The 20,504-nt window shown below is 44.9% G+C and overlaps 1 protein-coding gene and 1 long non-coding RNA gene across 2 annotated transcripts in view; one reads left to right on the plus strand and one right to left on the minus strand.

Moving 5' to 3' along the window:
• The window catches only part of GPR55 (G protein-coupled receptor 55), a 63,527-nt gene that overhangs the window by 35,366 nt on the left and 7,657 nt on the right, over positions 1–20,504 (minus strand). The window lies entirely within an intron of this gene.
• Positions 1,250–6,996, plus strand: LOC145543582 (uncharacterized). Its single transcript, XR_014080881.1, has 3 exons — positions 1,250–1,320; positions 1,826–2,584; positions 2,988–6,996. It is a non-coding gene; the product is annotated as an uncharacterized LOC145543582 (long non-coding RNA).

Raw genomic sequence — 20,504 nt, forward strand, 5'->3', positions numbered from 1 at the left:
CCTTCTGGCTACCCCACCTGGAGCTGTCTGGCCCGGCTGGGCAGATAGAAGGGTATAAACATGGGTGTCCCCATTTCTGGTTGGTCCAGCCTTTCCTTGCTTTTGTCCTGAATGGGAAACAGGAGGAGCCCACGGGAAGGGAATTTAGGAAAGGGTGCGTGGGCTTCCCAGGTGGCAGTAGTGGTAAAGAACCCGCCTGCCAATGCAGGAGACTCAAGAGATGCAGGTTGGATCTCTGGGACAGGAAGACCCCCAGGAGAAGGGCTCGGCAACCCGCTCCAATATTCTTGCCAGGAGAACCCCATGGACAGAGGAGCCTAGTGGGCTACAGTCCATTGAGTTGCAAAGAGTCGCACATGACTTAGCGCACATGACTTAGCACTCACGCAGGGAGGCCCTCCAAAGCCCGAAACCTGGGAGCCTCCAGGCTCAGAAAGGGACCCCATCCTCCCCACCCCGATGTTGCTCCAGCTGGAGCTCTCTCCTCCAGGGGGCTGAGAACTCACTGTGAAGAGGGGGTTTCCTGGAGTGCTGGAAGGCCTGCCAGCCTGCCCCAGAACCTCCCACCACAGGCTGCTCCCTGTGCCCAGCAGGCCCCTGGCTCACAGAGGTCCGGGGGGGGTGGTCCACTGACAGGGGCATGAAGCCCCTGGGCCAGTTTGCAAAAGGCAGGGAGACCGGTAGGAGGTGGTGACTGGGTAGGAAAATTGTAGAGACAGGAGAGTAGACTGCTTGGGTGGATGGAGGCCAGAGACAGGCCAGAAGGGGTGTCCACGGCAGAGAAGGAGTAGAGAGCAGAAAGGAGGGCCAGACGAAGAGGCCAGGCGACAAGGGAGGAGGGTGGGGGAAGGGGGGCTAGTCGGAAGCGGGAGACTCCCAGGAGCTGGTGGAAGCTGTGGGCCTTGCAGGCTCCAAAGTGGGGAGGGAGCCTGCTAATGAGGGGTGGGAGCCTGGCTGGGCAGGGTAGGTGAGGAGGAGGAGGGCCAGACCAAGACTGAGAGTGGGGGCCTGCGGAAGGCAGGGGTAGGGGGAAGCTGGTAAGAGGGAAGAGGCAAGGGAAGGAGGAGGGGGAGGGCCGGGCTGGGGGCAGCAGAGGAACAGGAGGGCTTCGTTTTTGCCAGTGAATAAGGCAAGTGCTGGACCCTGGGGTTCCGGAATCTGCCTCTCTTCCCTTAGGATGTGTCCTTGTGACCTTAGAAGCGGAGAATTCTAGAGAGAGAGAGAAGAGCCCTGCCCGCACCACAGCTGTGCTTACTGTAGAGATGAGGAGACTGAGGTCCACGTGGAGACCATCAGAGACAGCGTCTAGGCCGGAACCGGGTGTGTTTGTCCTGGGGCAAGGCCCCTCTCCAACCTGAGCCAGCCCGTGTCAGGCCGCATTTGGGGGCTTATGAGACAGACTCTTGGCTCCCCCTCGCCCCTTGGAGAGAAGCCTGAGAGCCTGGCTGGCTGGTGCTCGAGTGGCCTCTCCCTCCTAGGCACATCTCCCCCACTCTCTCAGGAGTCCCTCCACGGCAGGCTCAAGGGGCTTGGGTGCCTGGGAGATGTTTGGGCTGAGGAATTTCCTAGAGCAAACAGGGATCCCCATATTTGTCTCTGAGCAACCCTGACCCAGAGGGGCCCGGGCAGCAAAGGCAGCCGTGGAGGTTGGTCAAAAACAATGGAGTCCCCCCGGGGCTGTGTTCTGGGACATGGTGAGCCAGGCGCTGCCCCCTTTCTCCCTGGAGTCAGGACCAGTGAGAATTGTCAGGTAAGAAACCTCTCCGTGGAGACATCTTCTACCCGTTATCCACCATTCACACAGTTGCATCCCTGTGCTCTCTAGATCCCAGGAAGGACTTCAAGAAGACCTCCCAAGACAGTGACGGAAATCACCCAAGACTGGACACTGGACCAGGGCACACCTGATCCCTCCAACATGTGACTGACTGATTTCTCCTAGAACTTCCATGAATTTCACAATAAGGACCAAAGAACTTGGGTTTCTGGGGACTGAGTGGCCTCTCCTTGCAAGTCCAGGTGACCCTCATGCCTTTCCCTCTAGATGCTTCAGTCTTCAAGCAAATGCGCAAGAAATCTTGAACCCCATCAAGCCATTCCCCACGTCATATCCTATCATACCGCCTCCTTCATCTTCATTTCATCTCTGAGCTCCCTTCCAATGATTCTCCAGACCCGGGGCCACCATCCTTCACTCTACCAGCTCTGCCATCCTCCACTCCCCTCTGGTCCTCACCAGTGCTCATTACGATGGCTCCTTGCCAACACCCCAAGATGCTGGCGGGTTGCTGAGAAGGACTTCTGCTTCTCACAGTGAGGCAGCCAAGGGGAGAATATGACAGGGTCCCAGACAGGATGTAGGGATCAGAAAGTGAGGGTGGTGATGCCATTCCCCCTGCCCAGCTGGAGACTGAGACCAAGGCAGTGTGCCTAACCATCCCCTACCCCCTGCCAGAGACCCCTGTGGCTCAGCCTGATCTGATCCCTGCACACTAAGAGTGGAAACCACATCCAGGCTGCTCTGGGGGGTTCTACAACAGGAGCCGTGGAATGGTTCCCTGAGCCTGGGAGGAGTCAGAAACAGGTGAGCATCCCATTAGGGAGAGACATGGGCAGGTAAGCACACCTCCAAGAGCTGATGGCCCAGCCCTGTCAGGCCAGGGCTCCTGGGTGATGCCGGTCAGCATGGCCCAAAGAAGCCCTGGGGACTGGTGCTGACCTGCCCCCTCTCCCTGTAGCCAAACCCCAACCTTTGTGAGATCCTGGGGAAAAAGGAGGAGAATCCTGAGTTAACCAAGACTCAGTTCAGTTCAGTCACTCAGTCATGTCCGACTCTCTGCGACCCCATGAATTGCAGCACGCCAGGCCTCTCTGTCCATCACCAACTCCCAGAGTTTACCCAAACCCATGTTCATCGAGTCGGTGATGCCATCCAACCATCTCATCCTCTGTCGTCCCCTTCTCCTCCCGCCCCCAATCCTACCCAGCATTAGGGTCTTTTCCAATGAGTCAACCCTTCGCATGAGGTGGCCAAAGTATTGGAGCTTCAGCTTCAACATCAGACCTTCCAATGAACACCCAGGATTGATCTCTTTTAGGATGGATTGATTGGATCTCCTTGCAGTCCAAGGGACTCTCAAGAGTCTTCTCCAACACCACAGTTCAAAAGCATCAATTCTGCGGCGCTCAGCTTTCTTCACCGTCCAACTCTCACATCCATACATGACCACTGGAAAAACCATAGTCTTGACTAGACGGACTTTTGTTGGCAAAGTAATGTCTCTGCTTTTAAACATGCTATCTAGGTTGGCCATAACCTTCCTTCCAAGTAGTAAGCATCTTTTAATTTCATGGCTGCAGTCACCATCAGCAGTGATTCTGGAGCCCAAAAAAGTAAAGTCTGACACTGTTTCCACTGTTTCCCCATCTATTTCCCATGGAGTGATGGGACCAGATGCCATGATCTTAGTTTTCTGAACGTTGAGCTTTAAGTCAACTTTTTCACTCTCCTCCTTCACCTTCATCAAGAGGCTCTTTAGTTCTTCTTCACTTTCTGCCATAAGGGTGGTGTCATCCGCATATCTGAGGTTATTGATATTTCTCCCGGCAATCTTGATTCCAGCTTGTGTTTCTTCCAGCCCACCGTTTCTCATGATGTACTCTGCATAGAAGTTAAATAAGCAGGGTGACAATATACAGCCTTGACGTACTCCTTTTCCTATTTGGAACCAGTCTGTTGTTCCATGTCCAGTTCTAACTGTTGCTTCCTGACCTGCATACAGGTTTCTCAAGAGGCAGGTCAGATGATCTGGTATTCCCATCTCTTTCAGAATTTTCCACAGTTTATTGTGATCCACACAGTCAAAGGCTTTGGCATAGTCAATAAAGCAGAAATAGATGTTTTTCTGGAACTCTCTTGCTTTTTCGATGATCCAGCGGATGTTGGCAATTTGATCTCTGGCTCCTCTGCCTTTTCTAAAACCAGCTTGAACATCTGGAAGTTCACGGTTCACATATTGCTGAAGCCTGGCTTGGAGAATTTTGAGCATTACTTTACTAGCATGTGAGATGAGTGCAATTGTGAGGTGGTTTGAGCATTCTTTGGCATTGCCTTTCTTTGGGATTGGAACGAAGACTGACCTCTTCCAGTCCTGTGGCCACTGCTGAGTTTTCCAAATTTGCTGGCATATCGAGTGCAGCACTTTCACAGCATCACCTTTGAGGATTGGAAATAGCTCAACTGGAATTCCATCACCTCCACTAGCTTTGTTCGTAGTGATGCTTTCTAAGGCCCACTTGACTTCACATTCCAGGATGTCTGGCTCTAGGTGAGTGTTCACACCATCGTGATTATCTGTGTCGTGAAGATCTTTTTTGTACAGTTCTTCTGTGTATTCTTGCCACCTCTTCTTAATATCTTCTGCTTCTGTTAGGTCCATACCATTTCTGTCCTTTATCGAGCCTATCTTTGCGTGAAATGTTCCCTTGGTATCTCTAATTTTCTTGAAGAGGTCTCTAGTCTTTCCCAATCTGTTGTTTTCCTCTATTTGTTTGCACTGATCGCTGAGGAAGGCTTTCTTATCTCTCCTTGCTATTCTTTGGAACTCTGCATTCAGATGAGAATATCTTTCCTTTTCTCCTTTGCTTTTCGCTTCTCTTCTCTTCCCAGCTATCTGTAAGGCCTCCTCAGACAGCCATTTTGCTTTTTTGCATTTCTTTTCCATGGGGATTTTCTTGATCCCTGTCTCCTGTACAATGTCACGAACCTCTGTCCATAGTTCATCAGGCATTCTGTCCATCAGGTCTAGTCCCTTAAATCTATTTGTCACTTCCACTGTATACTCATAAGGGATTTGATCTAGGTCATACCTGAATGGTCTAGTGGTTTTCCCTACTTTCTTCAATTTAAGTCTGAATTTGGCAATAAGCAGTTCATGATCTGAGCCACAGTCTGCTCCCGGTCTTGTTTTTGCTGACTGTATAGAGCTTCTCCATCTTTGGCTGCAGAGAATATAATCAATCTGATTTCGGTGTTGACCATCTGGTGATGTCCACGTGTAGAGTCTTCTCTTGTGTTGTTGGAACAGGGTGTTTGCTATTACCAGTGCGTTCTCTTGGCAAAACTCTATTAGCCTTTGCCCTGCTTCATTCTGTACTCCAAGGCCAAACCTGCCTGTTACGCCAGGTGTTTCTTGACTTCCTACTTTTGCATTCCAGTCCCCTATAATGAAAAGGACATCTTTTTTGGGTGTTAGTTCTAGAAGGTCTTGTAGGTCTTCATAGAATCGTTCAACTTCAGCTTCTTCGGCGTTACTGGTCGGGGCATAGACTTGGATTACCGTGATATTGAATGGTTTGCCTTGAAAGTGAACAGAGATCATTCTGTCGTTTTTGAGATTGCATCCAAGTACTGCATTTTGGACTCTTTTGTTGACCACGATGGCTACTCCATTTCTTCTAAGGGATTCTTGCCCACAGTAGTAGATATAATGGTCATCTGAGTTAAATTCACCCATTCCAGTCCATCTTAGTTCGCTGATTCCTAGAATGTCAACATTCACTCTTGCCATCTCCTGTTTGACCACTTCCAGTTTGCCTTGATTCATGGACCTAACATTCCAGGTTCCTATGCAATATTGCTCTTTACAGCATCGGACTTTGCGTCTATCACCAGTCACATCCACAGTTGGGTATTGTTTTTGCTTTGGCTCCATCCCATCATTCTTTCTGGAGTTATTTCTCCACTGATCTCCATTAGCATATTGGGCACCTACTGACCTGGGGAGTTCATCTTTCAGTGTCCTATCCTTTTGCCTTTTCATACTGTTCATGAACATACAGTATGAACAGTATAACCAAGACTAGGGGCTCTCAAAACAGAAATCAAGTCCTGAAAGAAAGGAAGACACTCTGGCCCCATCACATGTGAGTTTATGAACTGAGACGTGAACGGCCCCAACAGCATGGAGGCTCAGATCCTGGGGCAAACCCCGCAGGTTTGGAAGAAAGCTCGTGGAGGCGACCTGGATTCCAGGAACTGTGGCTGGTCTGTTCTGAGGGAAAGTTCCGTGGTGAGATGATCGACAACAGCACGAGAGCGAATTCTCAGAGTGAAAATGAGAATGCCGTGTGTGTGGGGGAGCCCCCAAAGTGACTCAGCTCTGATGTCGCATGGGATGTGCTGCTACAGCTAGAGTTTAAGACACTCTTTCAGGAGTTGAGAAGAGCACAACCGAAAACCCTGTCACAAACTGGCATGGAGCTCGTTGTCACAACTCCCCAGAGGCAGACCCCGGTCCCAAAGACAACAAAGCAGGACCACTGCCTGTGCTCACGATAAGGAATCCTTCCAGATGCCCTACACACATCAGGCACTGTGCTTAGCTCTGCAGAAGCCATGATGAAGTCAGACACGTCCCCGTCCCAGGCTATCTGAACACACATCACGGTGCCCCACACCCTCCCTGTGAACTAGGAGTGGGTATTCTCACTGTGTTGTTCTCACTGTGCTGCTGGGACTTCATTCCTCATCCCCCAACCCTGACCCAGGCTCTAAGAGGACCAGAGTGTACCTGCTGGCCCATGACTCTGGCTGTCTTTTGTGATAACAAATCCGGCTCATGGATAAAGAAGTCAGGAGGCTCGCGTGATCTGTGCAAAAGGACGGTGTGGCTGGGAGAGCAAAGCCCAGCAGACCAGCCTAGAGGGAGGTGGGCTTGGGTGATTAGGACTGAAGAGAGAAAAGGCTGAAGGAGAGGGAGTCCCAGGAGGCAGCTGCCTTCCGTAAGAAGCAGATTTCGAGGGTGAGTAATGGGAAGAGGTTTTCACTTATTTGCTGAGCATTAAGAATATACTCCCAGACATGTGACTCAGTTCCCTCCGAAAAACAATGACATGAAAGAAAAAAAAAAGAGTTAGGAAGAGGAAATATAGAATGCATGCAATGTGTGCCCACATTTGGGTCCTGACCTGATTCTAATAAACTAGCTATAAAAAGATACTCTGGAGACAATTGGGGAAATCTGAGTACAGATTGGGTGGTAAGTGATCTTAAAGACTAACTTTTCATTTTTTTTAAGCTAAGATGAGTGGTGATTGCATTAAAAGATGTCTTCAGACTTCTGGTTGCTAAGGGAGCGGAAGAGGGAGAAGGATGAACTGAGGGCTTGGGGTTAATAGACGCAAACTATTACATTAAGAATGGATAAACAACAAAGTCCTACTGTATAGCATGGGCTTCCCAGGTGGCACAGTGGTAAAGAACCTGCCTGCCAATGCAGGAGACACAAGAGATTCAGGTTCAATGGCGGGTTCGATCCCTGGATTGGGAAGATACCCAGGAAGAGGGAATGGCAACCCACTCCAGTATTCTTGCCTGGAAAATTCCATGGACAGAGGAGCCTGGCAGGTTATAGTCCATGGACTCACAAAGAGTCAAACATGACTGAGCATGTGCAAGCGTGTGCACACATACAGACACACACACACACACACACACACACAAACTTTACAGCACAGAGAACTATATACAACCTCCTAGGATAAACCATAATGGAAAATAATATTTTTAAAATGTGTATATTAGTATGTGTATAACTGAGTTCACTTTGCGATACAACAGAAAAATAGCACAACATTGTAAATCAACTACAACTATATGGAAATTTTAAAAAGTGTCCTCAACAGAAGTGATGTATCCTGATGTGTTAGGCTGACATGTTGTGAGGTCAGTGGGAGTAATGAGGGAGGGAATCCATGCAAGAATTTTGGCAGAAGCTGGTTGTTGTGGTTGCTGGGTGGGGAGTCCCAGTAGGGCAAGGTGAGTTCCTGCTGGGGCCGAGTTTCTGCTCCACTGGTGAAAGAAGCAAGCAGGACTTGCCCACTGAATCCTTGAGGACCTCTGGGGCCTACCAGGGCCATGGTAGGTGGGTGCCCAGTGTGGTTCTTTAGGACTCTACTAGGATTTTTTGACACACTGCCCCAAATTGGAGATCAGAACATCTTAGGCACATCCATATTCTAGTGAACTCCCCAAAGTAAATTAGAATTTTCAAAGGTTTGTGCTGGACCTTGGTCAACCTAACCCATTGTCATGTTTGACTTTGGTGTATTCAGCTTTCCAACAGCCCCATCACCCTTGGCCACAGTCCAGACCAACACTCTCTACCCCTTTCACACACCCAACCCAAAGAGATCTGTGTATGGGTGTGTGCTCAGTCATGTCTGACTCTTTGTGACCCCATGGACTGCAGCCCACCAGGCTCCTCTGGTCATGGAATTTTCCAGGCAAGAATACTGGAGTAGGTTGCCATTTTCTACTCCAGGCGATCCTCCCAACCCAAGGATTGAACCTGTATCTCTGTGTCTCCTGAATTGGTAGACAGGCTCTTTACCACCACACCACCTGGGAGGACTCCCAAAGAGATCTATTGGCTGTTTTCTTTTTCCTTTGATCAGGTCTTTATTCAAGATTAGTTGTCCAAAACAAGAACTACAGCTTGGAGCACCTGTCTGGCAACCCACAGCTGTTTGTGCATCTGCCTCTCTTGGTCTGTGTATCACCTTGGTTTTGCTGTTCATGGGATTTTTACTGAGGTTAATCCTTATAGTTTATGACGGTGAATGGAAAATGGAAAAATGAAAGTGCTGATGCTAGTGCTAGGAAATGACCTTAATACAGGTGAGATGAAGACAGAAATCATGAGATGTGGTGAAGCAACCAACCTTGGCCTCGGTCAGCTGCATTTGGATGTAAGCCTGCCACACGTGCCGCAGTATGAAGGGCAAGAATACAATCAAAGAGCACATGCATAGTTGTGGTCATAGAAGATTGCATTTAGGCTGCAAGGTACAATTAGAGGTTTGGTTGTATTTTCAGTTGGGGGTGGGGAATAGGACCCATTCCATCCTCCCTGCCCTTTCCAGCTAGCTCTGAGTCTGTTGCTAGACTCGACATCCTCGGTGATATCTTTTAAGTACCAGTGTACTCAGCTTCAACTAGTCTCCCCAAGTCTCTCACAGCCTACACACTGCTACCAGTGAGGGCTTCCTGAAACCCAGACCTGTCCCTGGTCCTGCCTAGGTAGAGTCTCTGTGTCCCAGCTCTCCAGCCCAAGGACTCTTTTTGTTTCCATACAAATTTTAGCATATTTTGTCCTAGTTTGGTGAAAAATACCATTGGTATTTTGATTGAGATTACACTGAAACTCTAGATTGCCTTGTGTAATATGGTCATTTTAACAATATTAATTCTTTGGATCTGTGAGCATGGTATATCTTTCCATTTGTTTGTGTCATCTTCAATATCTTTCATTAAGTTCTTATAGCTTTCCAAGTAAAGGTCTTTTATCTTCTTGGTCGATTTATTCTTAGGTATTTTATTCTTTTTGATGCACTTACAAATGGGGTTGTTTCCCTGATTTCTCTTTCTGATAGTTTGCTGTCCATGTACAGTGGCACAACAGATTTCTGTATATTAATTTTGTAACTTACAACTTCACTCAATTCATTCATTAATTCTAGTAGCTTTTTTGTGGCATCTTTAAGATTTTCTGTATATAATACCATGTCATCTGCAAACATTGACAGTTTAACTTTTTCCTTTCCAATTTGAATTCTTGTATTTCTTTTATGTGCCTTATTTTCTAGGACTTGCAATACTATATTGAATAAAAGTTGTAAGAGTGTGCATCCTTCTCTTGTTCCTGATCTTAGAGGAAATTCTTTCAGCTTTCCACCATTATTTATGATGTTAGATGTAGGTTTATCCTATATGGGCTTTATTTTATTGAAGTATGGTCCCTCTATACCCACTGTGTTGTGAGTTTTTATCATAAGTGAATGTCAAAATTTGTCAAAAGCTTTTTCTGCATCTCTTGAGATGATAATCTACTTTTTATTCTTTGTGCTGACTCATTTGTAGATATTGAACCATCCTTGCATCTCTGGGGTAATTCCCCCTCCATTGTGGTGTATGATTTTTTAATGTATTGTTGAATTTGGTTTGCTAATATTTTGTGGAGGTTTTTTTTTTTTTTTTTTGCCACTATGTTCATCAGTGATATTGGCCAGTCATTTTCTTTTGGGGGGGCCTTTGTCTGGTATCATTCTATGCTGGCCTCATAGAATGAGTTTGGACATGTTCTTGCCTCTTCAGTTTGGGGGATAGCTTGAAAATGATAGGTGTTAACTCTACTGTAAATATTTGGTAGAATTCATGTGAAGCCATCATATCCTGAAGTTTTGTTTGTTAGTAGCTTTCTTTTTTTGTTGTTGTTTTTTACCTGATTCAATTTCACTACTGGTAATTGATCTCTTCATTTTTCTATTTCTTTCTGATTCAGTCTCAGGAGATTGTACATTATTAGATATTTGTCCATTTCTTCTAGGCTGTCAATTTTATTGACATATGGTTCTTTGTAGTATTTTCTAATAATCCTTCATATTTCTGGCAAGTCAGTAATAATTTCTTTCTCATTTCTGATTTATTTATTTGAGCCCTATTTCCTTTTCTATTGATTTTTGGCTCTACTTCCTTTATTTCTATTCTGATCTTTATGATTTCTTTCCTTTGGGTTTTGTTTTTTCTTCCCCTAGTTGATTTAGGTGTAAGTTTAGGTTGCTTATTTGATAATTTTCTTGCTTCCTGAGGTAGGCTTTTTTTTGAAGTTTCTATAAATTTCTTTCTTAAAACTGCTTTTAATGTGTCCTATAGATTTTCAGTCATTATGTATCAATTTTCTTTTGTCTCCATGTATTTCATTTCCTCTTTGGTTTATTCAGTGACCCGTTGGTTTAGCCTCCACGTATTTGTGGTTTTTGCAGCTTTTTCTTCTAGTTAATGTCTAGTCTCACGACATTGTGGTTGGAAAAGATGCTTGATGTGATTACAATCTTCTTAAATTTACTGAGACTTATTTTGTGGCCTATCATGTGATCTATCCTGGAGAATGTTTTATGTGCCTTTGAACAGAATGTTTTTTCTGCTGCTCTGGGAGAGAATGTTTTATATGTATCTTTTAAGTCCATCCTTTCTAATGTAAAAACAGTGTTTCCTTACTGATTTTCTGTCTGCATGATCTATCCTTGATGTAAGTGGGGTGTTAATGTCCCTTACTATTATTGTGCTACTATCAATATCTCCTTTTATGTTTGTTAATAGTTGCTTTATGTATTTAAGTGCTTCTATGTTCATTGCATGTATATTTACAATTGTTGTATCTTCTTGTTGAATCTATCCCTTTATTATTTTGCAATGTCCTTCTTTGTCTCTTGTTATAGTCTTTGTTTTAAAGTATATGTTTCTGATGTAAGTATTGCTACCTGGGTTTTCTCTTTGTTTCCATTTTCCATTCCCTCACTTTCAGTGTGTGTGTGTTTTTAGATCTGAAGTGTATCTCTTGTAGGCAGTATATAGATGGATCTTACTTTTTTAATCTACTCAGCCACTCTGTGTCTCTTGATGGGAGTATTTAGTCCATTTACATTTAAAGTAATTATTAGGAAATTCTCTGGCCATCCAATGGTTAGAAGTCCATGCTTTTACTACCAAGGGTATGGTTCAATTGCTAATTGGGGAACTAAGATCCTGCAGGCCATGTGGCATGGCTAAAAATTAAAATTAAGAAAACAAAGTAATTATTCATAGGTGTGTTACCATTTTGTTGTTTTGAGTTTTTGTAGTTCTTTTTTGTTCCTTTCTTCTTTTGCTCTTTTCCATTGTGATTTGATGACTATCTTTAGTGTTATGTTTGGATTCTTTTGTCTTTTTCACATGTGTATCTAGTATATATTTTTGCTTTGTGGTTACCTTGAGGAATATATATAACAACATACATATATAGCAATATATACTGTGTTGTTGTTCAGTCACTCAGTCGTGTCCGGCTCTTTGCAACCCCCATGGACTGCAGCATTCCAAGCTTCCCTGTCCTTCACCATCTCCTGGAGTTTGCTCAAACTCATGTCCATTGAGTCGGTGATGCCATCCAACCATCTCATCCTCTGTCGCCCCCTTCTCCTCCTGCCCCTCAATCTTTCCCAGCATCAGGGTCTTTTCCAATTGGGCTAGCTCTTCACAGCAGGTGGCCAAAATATTGGAGGTTCAGCATCAATCCTTCAAATGAATATTCTGGACTGATTTCCTTTAGGATTGACTGATTTGATCTCCTTGCTGCCCAAGGGCCTCTTAAGAGTCTTCTCCAGGACCATAGTTGGAAGACATCAATTCTTCAGGGGTTAGCCTTTTTTATGGTCCAGCTCTCATATCTGTACATGACTACTGGAAAAAACATATCTTTGACTATACAGACCTTTGTAGGCAAAGTGATGTCTCTGCTTTTCAATACACTGTCTAGGTTTGTCATTGCTTTTCTTCCAAGGAGCAAACATCTTTTAATTTCAACATAAATATATATATATATATGATTATTTCAAGTTGATAATCTCTTAAGTTCAAATGATTCTAAACCCTAAATTTTTACACAACCCCCAACGCATTTAACGTTTTTATCATATTTTACATCTTTTTGGTTTGTGCATCCTTTAGTTACCTACCATGTGGTTATAAATGATTTTGTTACTTTTGTTTTTTAACATTCCTACTAGCTTTTTAAGTGATTGCTCTACTACTTTTATTGTATATTTTCCCTTACCAATGTGATTTTTCCTTTCATAATTTTCATATTTCTAGTTGTGGCCTTTTCTTTTCCACTTAGAGAAATCCCTTTAACATTTCTTGTAAAGCCTATAGTGGTGCTGAACTCTTGGCTTTGCTTGTCTGCAAAACTCTTTATCTCTCTACAAAAAACCCAAACTCTTTATCTGTCCTTCAAATCAAAATGATAGCCTTGCTAGGTAGAGTATTTTGGGTTGTAGGCTTTTTTCGTCTCATCATGTTAAATATATCACACCTCTCCCTTCTGCTGAAAAGTCAGCTGATGATCTTATGGACTTTCCTTTGTATTTAATGTGCTATTTTTCCCTTACTGATTTTAATATTCTCTCTTTAACTTTAATTTTTGTCATTTTAACTACAATGTGTCTTGGTGTGAATCTCTTCGGGTTCATCTCATTTGGGGCTTTGTGCTTCCTGGGCCAGGGTGTCTATTTCCTTTCCCAGGTCAGGGAAGTTTTTAGCTATTATATCTTATAATGGCAGCCCACTCCAGTAATCTTGCCTGGAGAATTCCATGGACAGAGGAGCCTGGCAGGCTCCTACAGAGCCTGACTGTATCCTACAGTCCATGGGGTTGCAAAGAGTCAGGCATGACTAAGCAACTATCACTCATCTTATAATAAGTTCTCTTTCCCTCTCTTCTCTCTTTCTGAGACCTCTATAATGTGAATGTTAGTAGTATGCTTAATGGTGTCCTAGAGGTCTCTTGAACTTGTCCTCTTTAAAAATTCTTTTTTCTGTTCAGCTTGGTTGATTTTCACTACCCTGTCTTCCTGTTCACTGATACATTCCAATGTATCATCTAGTTTATTGTTGATTCCTTCTAGTGTTTTTTGTTGTTGTTTTCAGTTTTTGTGTTCAACTTTGATTTTTATTCATTAAAATTCTCATTATGTTCATCTATTTTTCCCCTGAGTTCACTGAGCACTAGTATTATCATTATCTTGAATTATTGGGTAGATTGCTTGTTTTCACTCTTCTTAGTTCTTCTTCTGGGATTTTATCCTGTTCTTCTATTTGGAACATATTCCACTGTCACTTAATTTTGCCTAATTCTCTACTTTTATTTTACGTATTAGGTAGGTTGGTTATGTTTCCCAATCTTAGAGAAGTGACCTTATGTAGGAGATGCTCTTTGAGGCCCAGCAGCACACTCCCCTCTGGTCAGCAGAACTATATGCTCTAGAGATGTCCCCTGTGTGGACTGTGTGAGCCCATCCATTGTGGCAGGACTGACTACAGTGAGCCTGCTGGCAGAGTTGGGACTGGCTCCAAGCCCAGTTGGCTCCCAGGCCCTACCTTGTGTGGAGGCTGCCAGTCACTGGTGGGTTGCTGGGTTGAGCCCTGGTGCAGCTGGTTGTGGGGTCTGGAACAGGTCTTGGGGCAGCTGGCCTGCTAGTGGGTGGAGCCAGGTCCTGGGGCATCTAGCTAAGGGGCTGGGGGAGGGGGCAGTCCATAGCTGGTACAGTCCTACTGGTGGGTGAGGCTAGATCTCCATGAGGCTGGCTGGCTGGGCAGGGGACATCCCAGGACTGGTACCAGCTGACTGATGGGCGGGTAAGCCACCAGTGGTAATAGGCTTAAGGAAAGACCCCAAAATGGCCCTTTGCACTAACATCCTCATAATAGATTGAGCTCCAGAAATGGCTGCTGCCAGCATCTATGTCCCTAAGGGGTATGAGTCCCAGTCCCAGTTGCCTTCTGCTTCTCCAAGATCAACAAGTGAGTGAGATCCAGGCTCCTTTCAAACTACTGCCTCTGCTGGGTCTCAGAGTATGTGGGATTTTGTATGTACTCTTTAAGAGCAAAGTCTATTTCCTATAGCCTCCCAGCTTTCCCATACCCAATCCCTGCTGGCCAAAAAGTCAGAAATTCTGGGGGCTCATCTTCCCAATTCAGGACCCTTGGGCTGGGGAGCCTGGTGTGTGACTTGAATGCCTCACTCCTTGAGGAGAACCTTTGCAATTGTAATTACTCTCCTGTTTGTGGTTCACCTAGCTGAGGATATGAGTCTTGACTCTACCATGTTTCTGCCCCTCCTACCCATCTCATTGTGGTTCCTTCTTTATATCTCTAGTTGTGGAAAATCTTCATCATTCTCACTGATACTTGCTCTGGAAGTAGTGATCATTTTGGTGTGCCCGTGGGAGGAGATGAGCTCAAGGTCTTCCTACTCCACCATCTTGGCCACTCCCTCCATAATGATATATATATTTTTTGCTTTTTTATTTTTGGCCATACCACACAGCATGCTAGATCTTAGTTCCCTGACAAGGGATGGAACCCAGGCCCCCTGCAGTGGAGATGCAGAATCCTAACCACTGAACAGCCAGGGAATTCTCAATAATTGTAATTTTTAAACCACAAAATATTCTACCAAGTGGATATACCAGCATTTATTTAACCATTCTCCAGCTGTAAATCATTTGGGCAATTTTCCTTCTTTGGGGATTATTGTTTTAAAATATAGCCTCTAAAGGAGAATCATGGTGTCAAAGGGCATTAATGGGTTTTTTTTTTTTTTGGTTTGTTTTTAACTTTTTATTTTGTATTGGGATATAGCTACAGTCCATGGCCATAGAATCGAACATGACTAAGAGACTAATACACACATAGCCAAACAATTAACAGTGTTGTGATAGTTTCAGGCGAACAGTGAAGGGACTCAGCCATACATATATGTGCATCCATTCTCCCTCAAAGTCCCCTCCCATTCAGGCTGCCACATAACATTGAGCAGAGTTCCATGTGCTATACAGTAGGTCCTTGTCCGATATCCATTATAAATATAGCAGTGTGTATGTGTCCATTCCAAGGGCATTAATATTTTTATGGCCTTTGATACATATTTTTAGATATCCCTTTCTGGGGAAGCGGGGAGTAGGCTTGTATCAGTCTGCGCTGTCTAGATCAGCAGTTCTCAAAGTGTGGTCCAGACACCCCTGGGGGAGAGAGATCCTGGGACACTTCCAGGGAACCCACAAAATCAAAACCATTTTTATAATATTACTAAGATGTTATTAGCCTTTTCCATATACTTCCTCTCATGAGTGTACAGTAGAGTTTTCCAGAGACAAGATATGTGATATCACAGCAGATTAAACACAGAGCAGAAAGGAAAAGTCAATCATCTTATTAAGTCAGATATCAGAGAGATTTAGGAACCTCTAAAAATAATGCCTCTCCTCACTAATATTTTTGTTTCGGAAAATAAAAATATTTTCATAAAAATACTATGTAAACATTTAAATTTTTATTTTAATTTCTAGTATAAAAATACTGATAGATACAGTCTACATAAATGAAAGCTTTGGAGGGTCCTTAATAACTTTTTAATACTGTAAAGTGTTCCTAAGGTCATAGTTTGAGAACCACTGGCCTGGACACAATGTGGCAGAGTTCAGGGTTAGCTGAGTGGGACTCCTTTCAACTACCTCCTACTAGCCTATCTCCCTGACAAGGCACCTGGAACAACATGCAAATAAATGCTACATTTAAAAAAAATCTCATCTTCACAACTTTTACTCCTTCTCCCCTTGCCTTTTCACTTTACCCTGCGTTTTGCTATTTTTCTCCTTTCCTCTTGCCTGAGTGCATGCTAAGTCGCTTCAGTCGCATCTGACTCTTTGCTATTCCATGGACTGTAGCCCGCCAGGCTCTTCTGTCTATGGGATTCTCCAGGCAAGAATGCTGGAGTGGTTGCCATGTCTTCCTCCAGGGGATCTTCCTGACCCGGGGATTGAACCACGTCTCCTGCATTGGCCGACAGGTTCTTTACCATTGGCGCCACCTGGGAAGCCCTCTCTTTTCCCCTTCAGTTCAGTCGCTCAGTCGTGTCCAACTCTTTGCGACCCCATGAATCGCAGCACGCCAGGCCTCCCTGTCCATCACCAACTCCCGGAGTTTACCCAAACCCGTGTCCATAGAGTCGGTGATGCCATCCAACCATCTCATCCTCTGTTGTTCCCTTCTCCTCCTGCCCCCAATCCTTCCCAGCATTAGGGTCTTTTCCAATGAGTCAACTCTTTGCATGAGGTGGCCAAAGTATTGGAGTTTCAACGTCAACATCAGTCCTTCCAATGAACACCCAGGATTGATCTCCTTTAGGACGGACTGGTTGGATCTTCTTGCAGTCCAAGGGACTCTCAAGAGTCTTCTCCAACACCACAGTTCAAAAGCATCAATTCTGCGGGGCTCAGCTTTCTTCACCGTCCAACTCTCACATCCATACATGACCACTGGAAAAACCATAGCCTTGACTAGACGGACTTTTGTTGGCAAAGTAATGTCTCTGCTTTTAAATATGCTATCTAGGTTGGCCATAACCTTCCTTCCAAAGAGTAAGCGTCTTTTAATTTCATGGCTGCAATCACCATCAGCAGTGATTTTGGAGCCCAGAAGAATAAAGTCTGACACTGTTTCCACTGTTTCCCCATCTATTTCCCATGGAGTGATGGGACCAGATGCCATGATCTTAGTTTTCTGAATGTTGAGCTTTAAGCCAACTTTTTCACTCTCCTCTTTCACTTTCATCAAGAGGCTCTTTAGTTCTTCTTCACTTTCTGCCATAAGGGTGGTGTCATCTGCATATCTAAGGTTATTGATATTTCTCCCGGCAATCTTGATTCCAGCTTGTGTTTCTTCCAGCCCAGCGTTTCTCATGATGTACTCTGCATAGAAGTTAAATAAGCAGGGTGACAATATACAGCCTTGACGTACTCCTTTTCCTATTTGGAACCAGTCTGCTGTTCCGTGTCAACTTCTAACTGTTGCTTCCTGACCTGCATACAGGTTTCTCAAGAGACAGGTCAGATGGTCTGGTATTCCCATCTCTTTCAGAATTTTCCACAGTTTACTGTGATCCACACAGTCAAAGGCTTTGGCATAGTCAATAAAGCAGAAATAGATGTTTTTCTGGAACTCTCTTGCCTTTTCGATGATCCTCCGGATGTTGGCAATTTGATCTCTGGCTCCTCTGCCTTTTCTAAAACCAGCTTGAACATCTGCAAGTTCACAGTTCACGTATTGCTGAAGCCTGGCTTGGAGAATTTTGAGCATTACTTTACTAGCGTGTGAGATGAGTGCAATTGTGAGGTAGTTTGAGCATTCTTTGGCATTGCCTTTCTTTGGGATTGGAATGAAAACTGACCTTTTCCAGTCCTGTGGCCACTGCTGAGTTTTCCAGATTTGCTGGCATGTTGAGTGCAGCACTTTCACAGCATCATCTTTGAGGATTGGAAATAGCTCAACTGGAATTCCATCACCTCCACTAGCTTTGTTCGTAGTGATGCTTTCTAAGGCCCACTTGACTTCACATTCCAGGATGTCTGGCTCTAGGTGAGTGATCACACCATCATGATTATCTGGGTCATGAAGATCTTTTTTGTACAGTTCTTCTGTGTATTCTTGCCACCTCTTACCCCGACTCAATTCCCATAACTAAAAGTTGCACATCTAATGACACCATCCCTTCTTCATATGAACTGAAATTTTTTCTGACATCTAAAGATTTAGTGACATTTGAAATGGGCTTCTCATTATTACTCATCCCATTCAAAAGAAGTAATGTGTATATTTTTAAAACACTTCTTCACATGTAATCAAAGAACTGAAACTGAAAATGAAATATTTTTCCCTATCAAATTGGCAGAGATTTATTAAATGGCAGTTCTTAGCACTGGCAGAAGTCTGGGGAGAAGGACATTTTCATGCAGTTTCTAAAATGCAATGTTGCCATACTGATCAAGAGTCCTAAAAATAGCCTATGTTTTGACCCAGAATATAACGTTTATCAGGTCAGCTTTGTGCCACTTGCAATTTGGAATTGCCTGAGATCCTGAGAACTAAGAGTAAGAAGGTATTTTCTCCCCTTTTATTCAACCCAGAGAAGATTAAATTGGGGAGGGAGGGGGTTACCATACTTTAGGCAGAAACAACATGAAAGTGAAAGTGTTAGTTGTTCAGTCCTGTCCGACTCTTTGCAACCCCATGGACTATAGCCCACCAGGCTCCTCTGTCCATGGGATTCTCCAGGCAAGAATATTAGAGTGGGTAGCCATCTCCTTCTCCAGGGAATCTTCTCCATCCAGGGATCGAAACCCAGGTCTCCTGCATTGCAGGCAGAGTCTCTACCATCTGAGCCACCAAGGAAGCCCAGAAACAACATGGCCAAAGGCAAATTCTCCAGAGGGCAGGATCTGCAGAGAGCAGGGAGCCTGAGGGAGGCACCACTTGGGTGCCAGCCGCTGGCAAACCTGGTGATCACTTTGAATGCCTATCTGAACACTCTCCTGTTATTCTTAAACCATTAGTAACATGTGATTAAAAGCTACAGCTGGGCTTAGCTATGAGCTCCAGGAGTCAGCTGGAATCTCACCCCACTTTGAGCTCTTGATGAGATCGGCTCACTTGGGCCTCAAGGAGCTGAGGAAGGACAAAGATCCCCGCCTCTGTCCCCAGGATGTCCTGTTCATGGATGAAATATAGCTAAAATGCTCCCAAGTTTGCTGGGAACACCCAAGGCAGGGCTGGCTGACGTCTCCACCACACCCTCTGGCCACCTTGCTGTCAGTCTCTTCCTAGAGCTCCAACAAGCCTCCCTGCCCCCAGGCAGTCATGAATCTCTGGGGATTTCTTTCTTAACTTTTTATTTTGTATTAGGGTATAGCCGATTAACAAACAACGCTGTGATATTGTCAGGTTGGTGAATAGTGAAGGGGCTCTGTCATACGTACACATGTGTCATTCTCTCTGGGGAATTCTTTGAATTTGGGGTTGCAAGGAGACTAGAGAATTCATGTCACAAAGCACAAATTTCAGCTTATCCACAGCTAATAGGGCCCACAGTAACCCTGTCCTGGGGGAATGGGCTCAGGCTTGCCCCTACATGGGCCCCAGCCTCTTTTTGGCAGGCTCCTCTCACGGCCTTCTCAATCTTTCTCTCTCTCCACCCCTACTTCCCACAGCACTTGAAGCCTCTGTGTTGTGGCCCAAGTTCCTGCTGACACTCACACCCTTAAGTCCCACCTTCTGCCCCAACAGTTGTCAAGATGGTTCCTTGGCCAAGAGGACTTCTTGTGTCAGCTGTTACAGTGATTTCTTTATCCTGTTTCAACTGGGCTTTGGGGAATTAGGGCAATAAGTGGGCCCACACTTGCAAGGCAGTGGCTCAGGGAGAATGCACACCCCAGGGAAGCTAGTTTTGAGATGGCCAGAGGTGAAGAAAGAGAGATGCTGGCTACGGTGACCAGCAGCAACCAGGAAGGCTTTGTGGGACCTGGTGCCTTCCTCAGGCCTCCTAGAGTCGGCTAGATCATGGCTCCTGCAGTGTCCACGTACTAATTCCCAGAACTTGTGAATGTTAGGGAGACATGGCAAGGGGAATTAAGGTTACTGATGGAATTGAGGGCTTCCCGGATGGAGCAGTGGTAAAAAAAAAAACAAAAAACCTGCCTGCCAATGCAGGAGACTTGAGACACAGGTTCAATCCCTGGGTTGGGAAGATCCCCTGGAGTAGGAAATGGCAACCCATTCCAATATTCTTGCCTGGGAAATTTCATGGACAAAGGAGCCTGGCAGGCTACAGTCCATGGGGCACCAAGAGTCGGACACAACGGAGCACAAGGGCACACATGGTATTAAGGCTGCTGACCAACAGCCCCCAAAATTGGGAGATTATCCTAGATTTTCCAGGTGAGCACAATACAATTTTACAAAAGTTCTTAAAAGTAAAAGGAAAAGACAGAAAAGAAAGCCAGGGGTGGGGGCAGTGATAGGAGAAGGGCCCAACACACTGCTGCTGGCTTTGACGATGAAGGGGCGGGCCAAG

Source organism: Giraffa tippelskirchi, chromosome 3 (assembly GCF_054371585.1).
Source record: "Giraffa tippelskirchi isolate mGirTip1 chromosome 3, T2T-mGirTip1v1.2.pri, whole genome shotgun sequence".
Classification (NCBI taxonomy): Eukaryota; Metazoa; Chordata; class Mammalia; order Artiodactyla; family Giraffidae; genus Giraffa; species Giraffa tippelskirchi.